The sequence below is a fragment of the Scyliorhinus torazame genome, chromosome 2 (assembly GCF_047496885.1).
Source record: "Scyliorhinus torazame isolate Kashiwa2021f chromosome 2, sScyTor2.1, whole genome shotgun sequence".
Lineage (NCBI taxonomy): Eukaryota > Metazoa > Chordata > Chondrichthyes > Carcharhiniformes > Scyliorhinidae > Scyliorhinus > Scyliorhinus torazame.
The window spans coordinates 88,389,915-88,402,231 of record NC_092708.1 but is presented as its reverse complement, the minus strand read 5'-3'; the positions used below and the strand labels follow the sequence as shown (position 1 = coordinate 88,402,231).

The window sequence follows — 12,317 nt, the reverse complement described above, 5'->3', positions numbered from 1 at the left end:
GGATCTTGCAGGTGATGGCTTCCCAATCATTTGCTACCCTTGCCCTTCTAGGGACAGTGGTCATGATGTTTGGAAGTTGCTGTTGAAGGCACTTTGGTGACTTGCTACAGTGCCTCTTGTAGATGGTATACCATTCGTGGTGGAGAGAGTGAGTGACTGAGGTCCCAATCAAGCGGGCTGCTTTGTCCCAGATGGTATTAAGTTTCTTGTGTATTTTTGGAGCTGCACTCATCGAGGCAAGAGGAGTATTCCATCATACCAATGACTTGTGCCTTGTAGATGGTATAAAGGCTTTGGGGAGAGGGTCACAAGGTGAGTTACTTGTCACAGGAATCCCACCCCCTGACCTGCTCTTCTACCCTTTGTGCTTATATGGCTGTTACTGACCAATGGTAATCTCCAGGATGTTGATGGTTATGTCATTGAACATTAAAGTGAGAGCATTAAATTCTTTGAAAGATTGCTATTACCTGGCATTTGTGCGGCATGAATGTTACTTGTCACTTATCAGCCCAAGCCTGCATGTCTGTGTCTTGCTGCATGGTGGCAGAGGTTGCTTCAGTATCTGAGGGAGTGTGAATAGAGCTGAACATTGTGCAAACATCAGTAAAATCTCCACTTCTGATCTTATGTTAATGACAACCATGGACATATTGGAGTCCTGGGAAGATATGGGAATTTCATTCAGACGAAGATAAAAGTCTCACTGCAGCTGACTCAGACAATTGCTGGAACCTGAAGCAAATATTTCTACAGATTTGAGAGTAGCAAAATAAAATTCAATGCACCACAGAACAAAAAGGAAGCCAAAGTGGGGAAAATGACATCAAGCTGCTGCTCCAAAGAAGAGCTCAGCTGCGAGCTTCCTGTATCAGCCATATTTCTGCATCAATCCACATCTTAATTTTATATGTTTTTGGATCATCCGTCACTGACTCCAAACACCACCTGTGTTCTTTGTTTACTCCTGTTTCTTCTATGCTGCCTATTAATCCAGTTGTGGTCCTCCCTGAGCTGGACCTTCATTGCCTTACAAGGGACTGGATTCTCCGGTGCCCCAGCCGCTTGGTCCTCAGCGGCGCACTGCTTGCTGGAGGTGGGATTCTCCACTCTCGCCGCTTGTCAATGCTATTTCCCATTGAAGCCATTAGGCTGGGAAACTCGCAGTCGGGAGTGCGCTGCCGGCGGGAAAAGAGAATCTTTTTTTTTAAATATAAATTTAGAGTATCCAATTCTTTCTTCCAATTAAGGGACAATTTAGCATGACCAATCCACCGTGCACATCATTCGGTGGTGGGGGTGAGACCCACGTGGTCACGGGGAGAATGTGTAAACGCCACATGGACAGTGACCCGGGGCCGGGATCGAACCTGGGTCCTCTGCGCCCCGAGGCAGCAGTGCTAACCACTGCACCATCGTGCTGCCCCTAAGAATCCCCGACCTCCCCCGGGAAAAGAGAATCTCAACGGCCGGAGAATTCTAACCAACATGTTTTCATTTCAGCCTTGTTTCCTTTCCCCCTTTATTTTGGCCCTTTTCTGACTAATTGTCTCTTCGCTTCATCCCTTCCAACTGTTTCTCACCATACCCAGATCTGGAGCCATGTTTGCTGGTTTGAAAATTGTTGGGGAGGGGCAAGGATCAATCGTTAGAGATGTGCAGACTGTGTTGAGAAATGTGAGAGTAAAATCACACAGGGGCGGACCCATGTAGCTGGGGGGAAACAAAAAGAGGAGGTGGAGTATAGTAGCCCAAATCGCAGCTGAGCAAAGGCTGCTTTCCCTTTGAGGGGGACAGCTGACTGGTGGTTATTTAACCTGAGGATCACCACACCTCAGGCAAAGTAGAGAAGGTGGGCCTTCATGAATAACCTCAGCCAGTACGGGAATTGAATCTGCACTGTTGGCCTCGCTCTGCTTCATAAAACCAGCTATCCAGCCAACTGATCTAAACTGTTGGACTGTGTGATCAAGTGCTATGGAAAGAGTGGAGGAGGATATGGCAAGATAACATACCAAAGGCAGCACGGTAGCACAGTGGTTAGCACTGTTGCTTCACAGCCCCGGGGACCAGGGTTTGATTCCGGCTTGGGTCACTGCCTGTGCGGAGTCTGTACATTCTCCCTGTGTCTGCAATGGTTTCCACCAGGTGCTCCAGTTTCCTCCCACAAGTCCCGAAAGACGTGCTTGTTAGGTGAATTGGACATTCTGATTTCTCCCTCAGTCTCCCTCAGTGTGTCCAAACAGGCGCCGTAGTGTGGCAACTGAGGGAAATAACTTAATTGCAGTATTAATGTAAGCCTACTTGTGACACGATTATTACCACACAAGATTTTCATTCATGTTTTTGTTTGGGTATTCTCACTGCTGTAATATGAATGGATGCTGGACTGCCATGGCAGGATTCGAACCCAGGTCGCCAGAGCATGACTCTAGGTCTCTGGATTACTAGCCCAGAGACAATACCAATACGCCACTGCCTCCCCTTTTAATAAGGTCTCTGTCATGTTTCGTTTCATCGTAGGATCTTTATTATGATTGAAACCACTGCCATTCTCTATGCAAGACTCAGACAGATTATCATAAAAATCAGCTCAAAGGCAAGATACTGGTTTGTGGACACTCGTCTCTAATATTACTAAAAAATATTATTTCACTATTGTCTAGACTGGACTAAAAAGAGGTGTAAGACTGGGGTGGGATTCTCCGTTCCCGCCGCACCCATTTTCTGGTGCGGCACTTCCCCGCTGGCAGCGCGATTCTCCGTCCCAGCAGCCGGCCAATGGGGTTTCCCATTGTGGGCATCCTCACGCCGTCGGGAAATCTGTGTGTGTGAGTGCGCTGCCGACAAAACGGAGGATGCCACCAAAGGCGAATCCAGCCTGGTACTTACAAGGGCAAAAAACTGAGAGCAGCACTTTGGACATGGAGTCAGAAGTGAGAGGCCCAGCATTAGCTCCATGCAGGCGGGGAAGGCACCGGGACCAGACGGTTCCCGGCAGACTTCTACAAAAAATTTGCGACAGCACTGGCCCCGGACCTGCGTGAGATGTTCACAGACTCGCTGGCTAAGGGCACACTGCCACTCACGCTAGCACAGGCCTCAATCTCGCTGATACCCAAGAAAGATAAAGACCCAACGGAATGTGGGTCATACAGACCCATCTCACTGCTGAACGCAGATGTCAAAATACTGGCCAAGATTCCAGCCAAAAGGCTAGAAGACTGCGTGCCAGAGGTGGTCGCAGAGGACCAGGCGGGCTTTGTCAAAGGTAGACAGCTTACTTCGAACATTAGGCGCCTGCTGAACGTGATAATGACCCCATCCGGGGAAAGAACACCAGAGGGCAGCACGGTAGCCTTGTGGATAGCACAATTGCTTCACAGCTCCAGGGTCCCAGGTTCGATTCCAGCTTGGGTCACTGTCTGTGCGGAGTCTGCACATCCTCCCCGTGTGTGCGTGGGTTTCCTCCGGGTGCTCCGGTTTCCTCCCACAGTCCAAAGATGTGCGGGTTAGGTGGATTGGCCATGATAAATTGCCCTTAGTGTCTAGAATTGCCCTTAGTGTTGGGTGGGGTTACTGGGTTATGGGGATAGGGTGGCGGTGTTGACCTTGGGTAGGGTGCTCTTTCCAAGAGCCGGTGCATACTCGATGGGCCGAATGGCCTCCTTCTGCACTGTAAATTCTATGATAATCTATGAGGTGATCGTCTCCCTAGACGCAGAAAAGACCTTCGACAGAGTCGAATGGAAATACCTCATAGAGGTACTGGAGCGGTTCGGGCTTGGAACAGGATTCACTTCCTGGGTAAAACTCCTATACAACGCTCCCAGGGCGAGCGTACGGACAAACACCAACTCCCGATACTTCTAGCTGCACAGGGGCACTAGGCAAGGATGCCCACTGTCCCCACTGCTGTTCGCTCTAGCGATTGAGCCACTAGCAATTGCGCTCAGACCAGCAAAAAGCTGGAGGGGGATCCAAAGGGGCGGCAGAGAGCACAGAGCACATACTCTGTGCAGATGACCTGCTCCTCTACATTTTGGACCCACAAAGCAGCATGGACGGAATCATCGCGCTCCTGAAAGAGGTTGGCGCCTTCTCGGGCTACAAACTCAACATGAGCAAAAGCGAGATCTTCATAGTACGCCCACAAGTAGGTGGGGAAGCCCTAACGGGACTGCCGTTTAAACAAGCCCAACACAAATTCCGCTACCTGGGGATCCAAATAGCCCATGACTGGAAAGGGATCCACAAATGGAACCTCACCAGTCTGACGGAGGAAGTAAAAAAGGATCTGCAAAGATGGAACTCACTCCCACTCTCCCTCCCGGGAAGAGTCCAGACGCTCAAAATGAACTTCCTGCCCAGGTACCTCTTCCTATTCAGATCCACCCCGATCTACATCCCCAAGGCCTTTTTCCAAGCACTGGACAAACTAATCATGGTGTTCGTATGGGGGTGGGGGAGGAGGAATGCTAAGGTCCCAAAGAAGGGTCTTACAAAAAACAAAATCCAGTGGGGGGGCTAGCCCTCCCAAACCTACAACTCTATCACTGGGCGGTGACGGCCGAGCGAATAAGGGGGTGGATCAAGGAGCCAGAAGCCGAATGGGTGCGCGCAGAGGAGGCCTTCTGCAGGGAATCCTCCCTTCGGGCCCTCGCCACGGCGGCACTCCCATCCCCACTCAAAAAACACTCCAGCAGCCTAGTGGTAATAGCCACCCTCCAGTCCTGGAACTAACTACGGCAGCAGTTTGGTCTCACCAAAACGTCGGACAAAGCTCCCAACTGCATCAACCGTAGGTTCACACCAGCGCTGACTGACGCCACCTTCAAAAGATGGGGACAGGACAGGGGGACACTGACAGTTAGGGACCTATACACCGACGGCAGGATCACAACACTGGACGAACTGACAGAAATTCCAGCTAGCCAGGGGGAACGAGCTAAGGTACCTGCAACTCAAAAACATCCTATGAACGGAGACAAGGACATACCCACAACCGCCATGACAGACATTACTGGAAGAGTTACTGGACGCAAGCATACTAGATAAAGGAAACTGTAGCGACATGTATGAGCGACTGGTAGAATGGGCCGACACCGTACTGGACACAACAAGAAAGAAATGGGAGGAGGACCTGGGGATATAAATAGGGTGGGGACTCTGGAGCGAAGCACTGCATAGGGTCAACTCCATCTCCACGTGCGCAAGGCTCAGCCTGACGTAACTAAAAGTGGTACATAGAGCCCACTTAACAAGAACCCGTATGAGTAGGTTCTTCCCAGAAGTGGAGGATAGATGTGAACGGTGCCAAGGAGGCCCGGCCAACCACGCCCACATGTTCTGGTCTTGCCCCAGACATGTGGAGTACTGGACAGCCTTCTTCGAGGCAATGTCCAAGGTGGTGGAGGTGAGGGTGGAGCCCTGCCCGAAAGTGGTGGTCTTCGGGGTTTCAGACCAGCCAGATCTATTCCTGGGGAGGAGGGCAGACATCCTTGCCTTTGCCTCCCTGATCGCCCGCCGTAGAATCCTGTTCGGCTGGCGGTCAGCAACACCACCCAAAGCTGCAGACTGGCTGTCCGACCTCTCAGAATCTCTCCAAATGGAGAAAATCAAATTCGCCATCCGGGGGTCAGACGACGGCTTCCACAGAACGTGGGAGCCATTCACCCAATTGTTCCGGGACCTGTTTGTGGCCAACAAACAAGCAGAAGAAAAGCCAGGTAGCCTAGAACCAGGGGACAGTAGCCAAAGCATGAGAGGGAGAGATAGACCGGGAAGGGGGAGGGGGGCGGGTGGGGGGGGTGGGGGGTGGGGAGGGGGGGGGGGACTGCTAAATCTAAGAGGAAGGAAAGGTGAATCACAGGGGGGGGGGGGAAGGGAAGAGACAGGGAACAATAGGGGAGAGCCAGGGAGGTGGGGGGAGGCAGAGAAACATTAACAAACTTGGCATCCACAGGAACAGAGAAAAAGGAGAATCCAGGCGGAAGACGGGAGGGCCGGCTGAAGAGGTAGTGAGCGCAAGACGACAACGGCAGCGAAATCTGTCCGGGAGAAGCAAGGGACAGCACCAGTGTCGTGTTGGGTGTTCCGATACACAAACGAACCAACACTGTTGTGGATGACGCAACTCTGTTTTATTATTCTGTACAATAATAACTATTAACTTCTGGCTGTGGTTCGTACTTCACTAGCTAACCTGTGGACCCAACCCTAGTACTATCTTTGTGAGGCACTTAGCACATGGTGTATGTCTGAGTGGCACGCTGTGAGCTCTGTGCTCTGAGCTATCTCCTGGTAGAATGAGCGGGAACTGTGGTGTTCCCTGTTTTATAGTGCGTGTGCTCTCACTGGTGATTGGCTGTGATGTTGTGTGTGTGTTGGTTGGTTCATCTACCTGTCCATCAGTGTGTGTGTGTGATTGCACCATGATATGTTAACATGGATATCATGACAACCAGCACCAGAGCCATTCGAGTATCGCCCTTTTTCTTTCCCTTTGTGATTTGTGTGTGTGTGCCCTTCTCTTTTAATATATATATATATCATATCCTGTGTACATAACGGCAAATATACTTTGTTCAAAAACCCAATAAAAAACATTTATTAAAAAAAAGGAGTGATAGGCCAACTCGGCAGAATGAAAGATGAATAAATGCTGATGAATAATGTGTCTGATTGACATCTTTGTGCAGTTCCTATCTGAATCAGGTGAACCACAGGCAATTATAAGTGACTGTCAGTATTGGTGCAGCATTGGTGTGAAGTTTTCTAACTCGAAACGTGGCAGTGATGGTTAAAATTGAATTCTCTGCTCAGTTTTATTTTGATGTCTGGAATTTTAAACATTTTTTAAAAATCCATGTTCAATTGCTTTTCTCCATTTGGATGCATGCCAGAAATCATACATCGACTCTACTTTTCCTGGAGCTATCAGGCCAGGATAGTTGTGTACTGGTGTTCCAATGTAATGCATACAAGATAAGTGGAAGATGATTCATGTTCACTGTTTTAATTCATGTTCATCTTGCACTCCTTTAAGGAAGAAAACAAAGTGAAGGTCTTACTGGGAAGGAATAATAACCTAAGTGCCAACGCAGACTGATCTTGAACTCCACCTAGTGGTTCAGCCAGAATAGCTAGGAACTGGTTGCACAACCAATGATACTTGAGTTAAAGGTGGAGAAGGGAATTCAGGACATGCAAATTTCCTTTGGAACCTGTGAGTTCCTTCTGTGCTGATCAGGGATCTCTGTGGAGCCCCAACTCTGTCTGGCCTTATCCCGTCACAGTGAAGACGTAAACCACTTCCTCCGAATTTCCTTTCTCTATGAGAGGCTCAAAATCTGGAGAGCTAGAGCTAGGCTTTCAGTCAGAGCCTGACACTTTGAAAAAAATGTGGGAAAATTATGGCCATCGATTCTAAACTGCAATGTGCTATTGTAAATCATGTAAACCTGAAAACCTGTAATTTTGTATAGCCTCCTTTTTTATGTGCAACTGGTTCTTGAATTGGAGAAAATCTCCTGTGTTTCAACCAACTCTACTCTTCTTCCCAAATTGATGGAGGCTTTTGTGCAAGAACTGTTTTAAAATGCAGACTAAATTAAGTTTGCATGTCTTGGTCCAAATATCACCGATCTTCTTATTATTTGAACACTGCTGATTTGCATTCTCATTATTCAACCCCAAAGGAGGGTGATTATTATTAAATATTGAGTCGAAGTGCTTCCTTGGGATCTGTTGAAGTAACTAGACAGTGGATCTGAGCTTAAGCAAAGTAGCCTTTGTTCCCCAAGATGATCGAATTAAAGATTCTTTGAAAACCCAAGGATAATTTGCATGCTGCTTATTATTCAACCACCCAGATGAAATTGCGATTTCTATTATTTTCAGAAACCTTCTATTTAAAATGATAATATGTGCAAATTAGCACACTGTGGGATAGAGTAGGCGAAAGTATTTTCTCTGATTGTTGAATTAACTGTTAAAAAATAAATATTTGGAGGAAGACGATAATACTTGCATCAGTGCTTCCCAAACTATCTTCCAACACAACCTCATTTTAATACTTGAAAATTAAGGTGACCCCAGAGACCAACAAAAACAAAACAGCAATAAAGCATCCTAGTAACATCTAGTATATAATCATTAAAGTTTGTGTGTTATAGATCAACGTATAAATACATCTTATGAATATGAAAATATGCATTTTTAAAGTACCTTGTAAAAATATGCATTTGTCTAGTCTTCAGCCAAGCTTTCCGTTTTTCCTGGTGATAGAGGACTTGGTGAAGCTCCCCCTCTCTGCCACAGTGTAACCAGTCCCTATCCCCTCCTGCCCCACATAGTGATCACCCCCTCCTTCCCACCCACACAGTAAATGATCCCCTTTTACACCAGCACCTCTGCCTGCTCGCAGTCCTTACCCGCTGTGGTGATATGCCTGTGCTCAGTTCTGCATGTAGTTAGCAAGTAGGCTTCAATGAAGTTACTGTGAAAAGCCCCTAGTCATCATATTCCGGCGCCTGTTCGGAGAGGCTGGTACGGGAATTGAACCCGCGCTGCTGTCCTTGTTCTACATTACAAGCCAGCTGTTTAGCCCACTGTGCTAAACCAGCCCCTGCTAAACCAGCCCAGCCTCTGCTAAACCAGATAACAAGGACATAGAATGTATTCTGAGGAGGGACCTCAAAGCCCATCACCAAGAGATTATGCTGATAGAGTCCTAAAGGTCATATCTTCCATGCTGGGCCTGCGATAGGTGGTGAGGGAACCAACAAGGGGGAAAACCTTGATCTTGCCCTCACCAATCTACATGTCGCAGATGCATCTGTCCATGACAGTATTGGTAGGAGTGACCACTACATGATCCTTGTGGAGACAATGGGCTCGATCTAACTAAACCACCTCGCTTTCTAATGGCACTCTGGTTATTTTTAATGCCTCAGCGGGGAACACCCGCTGCACTTACCATCATTTCCTGCACAGAGGAGCTCCGATGAGCAGAGCTCCTCAGTGCAGGAAGAGATTGGGATGCCATTTTTAAATCGCACCTCGATCTCTCTTGCCCCCCCCCCCCTTCCCCTTCGACGTGACCCTGGATCCTGCCAATGCCCCAACTCACCTATAAAGGGATCCTTGGGCACTCCTTGCATCCCCCTGCAGGGCACACCCTAATCTAATCCCCGGTGCGGGCAAAATACCAGCCTAGTACATGGTGCACAAATAAATAGGAATTTGGTATTTTAAAATAAAACTTTATTATTAATACACTATTAAACTCTTTAACATCACACCCGAAAATAGTTTACAATTACCCTTAAAGAATGCTACTCAATACAGTAAAACACCATACCCTTAATTTTAATCTCTATCCCCAACTAAATGACAAGAAAGGGAAAATAAAACCAGCTCTCAATACAATGGCACAGATTAATACTTGCATTCCAAAACAGATTTGGCTGCTGTTAGAACCCTTGCAGACTTTGGCTGGATGTCTTCAAAAAGCTGTTTCAACTGGTGTGTTTTAGCTTTTCCCTTATCCTCAGCCAAATCTGCTCTGCTTTAAATACTATTAGCCTTTTTTTAGCTATCCTATTGTGAGATCAAATACCTTACTTGTAATCTAAAAGGTAGTCAGATCAGACCTCAAACTCAAAAAGCTTTCTCAAAATGTCTGAATACCTTAGCTCCACCCAGCAATGATATCATCTCCCCAAGCTGAAAACAAATTAACTTCCCAGACTGAAAAGAGATTAACTCCCCAGGGACACCCTCGAGTCAATCAACGCTGCATTAGTCCAGGCCCTTCACTCTGGTCAATTTTACCTCTTGCTCCTCAAAGTTTTTTGGTCTTACAAAACAAGATTATTTTCAAAACATCAGCACTGAAGTCAAAAGCACTCAACCCCAAGGCTTTTAACCCTTAAATTGCCAATCATTTTAATCCAATATGTCTAAAATCCTGCATTCTTCACATTATTTCTTTATGTGGATACTCAGCTATTCTCATAGAGTTGGCCATCATTTTCACACTGGAAGGGATGGATTCCAAGCTCTGCAGAAAGACTTTTGCCAAACTGGTGCCAGTCTCCTCCAAACTGCATGACAGTAATGACAGGCTTTCTGGGCTCTTTGCAATCTCGGGCTGGATTCTCCAGCCTCCCAGCCACGTGTTTCTCAATGGCGGGAGGCAGCGTGCCATTCACTGGAAGTGGGATTCTCTGCTCCCGCCGCAGTCAATGGGAATTCCCATTGAAGCCAACCCACACCACTGGGAAAGCCACGGGCTGGAGTGTGCAGCCGGTGGGACCAGAGAATCTCACTGCCAGTGAACGGCCAGAAAATTCCAGCCTTAGTGTCATAATAAGGACAGCACGGTAGCATTGTGGATAGCACAATTGCTTCACAGCTCCAGGGTCCCAGGTTCGATTCCGGCTTGGGTCACTGTCTGTGTGGAGTCTGCACATCCTCCCCGTGTGTGCGTGGGTTTCCTCCGGGTGCTCCGGTTTCCTCCCACAGTCCAAAGATGTGCAGGTTAGGTGGATTGGCCATGATAAATTGCCCTTAGTGTCCAAAATTGCCCTTAGTGTTGGGTGGGGTTACTGGGTTATGGGGACAGAATGGAGGTGTTGACCTTGGGTAGTGTGCTCTTTCCAAGAGCCGGTGCAGACTCGATGGGCCGAATGGCCTCCTTCTGCACTGTAAATTCTATGATAAATTCTATGATAATAATGGAGAAAAACAGCTGATCTGGAAATATTGAACTTTAAATAAGTCCTGTGAGTTTTAAAAAATGGTCACTTCCCCAAAGATAGCTGTTTCCAGGCAAGGATACTCCGAAAGCATACAGAAACTAATTGCCAGTGGAGACAATGGGAGATTAAGCAAAGTTTAAAAGTTAGTGGTCTCCCATTTAAGATTGAGATGAGGAGAATTTTGTTTCCATGAGGGTCTTTGGAATTCTCTTCCTCAAAGAACATTGGAGGAAGTGTCATTAAATATATTCAAGGCTGAGTTAGATAGATTTTTGGTCAGCAAAGGAATCAACGGCTATGGACGATAGACAGGAAAGTAGTGTTGAGGCTACATTCCGAAGGTTTTACAGGCTCCAGGGGCCAAATGGCCTTCTTTTGCTCCTAATCCCTGTGGTCTTGTGGGAGGCCTGCTAATGCACCAAGCATTTATGTGCTTAAACATCTGGGGCGGGATTCTCCAATAATGGCGCTACGTCTCCACACCTGCGAAAAAATGCGCACGAGTCACTCTGGACTTACCTGGAGGAAGTCCAGGGCGATTCTGCGATTTGCAGGGGGCTAGCAGGGCCCCGGAGTGTTCCTCGCAGCTCCGGCTGCCAATTTGGGGCCCTGCACTTCCGGCCGGGGTTCCACGCATGCGTACGGCGGCAGCCTCAGTCAGCCGTGCCGCGCGACATGGCCGACCTACATTGCGGACCGGCACAGACAACATAGGCCCCCCCAGATAGCGCACGCCTGCTGATAGGTGGCCCCCGATCGGAACCCTGGCCGTCCTGGAGGCCACCTCCCGGTGAAGGATCCCCCCCCACCCCCCACCAGGGCGGTGCCCCACCATCCGACATTCCCGCTGGGTGGGACCATGAGAGGCCCATACCGGTGGGAACTCGGGCAGTTGTCGGCAGAGAATCGCCGCGGGGGCCTCTTTCACTGTCCCCCGATTGGTGCTGTGTCGAACATGCGCGCCTGATTGGCGGTGATTCTCTGGGGACTGAGTTGGCGCGGAGGCTTGGAGAATCCCGCCCCAGCTTTTCAATGTACAATGCCCCATCTGAGTCCTCCGCAACAAACTAGTGTTTCCCCATCTTCTGGTTAGCTGGCATTTGCTGTACTCTTTCCCCCTGCCTGGTTGAATAACACGTATGCCTAATGATTCATATGTTGAAACCCACGCAGACACAGGGAGAACGTGCAGACTCTGCACAGACAGACAGTGACCCAAACCGGGAATCGAATCTGGGACCCTGGCGCTGTGAAGTAACAGTGATAACCACTGTGCTATTGTGCCACCCATTCAGCCCCACAGGTGAATGTGGCTGCTCCAGTTATGGCCGGCACTATCCTTTTCCAATTGAAAGGATCATGCAGGATTTTAGGTTTAAGCCTTTTACTGCAACAAACAAACTAAAAGCAACTTAAATAAACCACTATTTAGTAGGCAACTAATACTCTAATCTAAAAAATGTCTCCTTTTAACTTTTAACTGCTTTTAACACAACCAACACCCACCCCCCATCGCAATTTTACTTAATTTCTCATTCTCCGCAGAATTGC

The 12,317-nt window shown here is 48.1% G+C and overlaps 1 protein-coding gene across 9 annotated transcripts in view; it reads left to right on the top strand.

Moving 5' to 3' along the window:
- LOC140389546 (xin actin-binding repeat-containing protein 2-like) overlaps positions 1 to 12,317 on the top strand; it is a 298,487-nt gene that overhangs the window by 255,989 nt on the left and 30,181 nt on the right. The window lies entirely within an intron of this gene.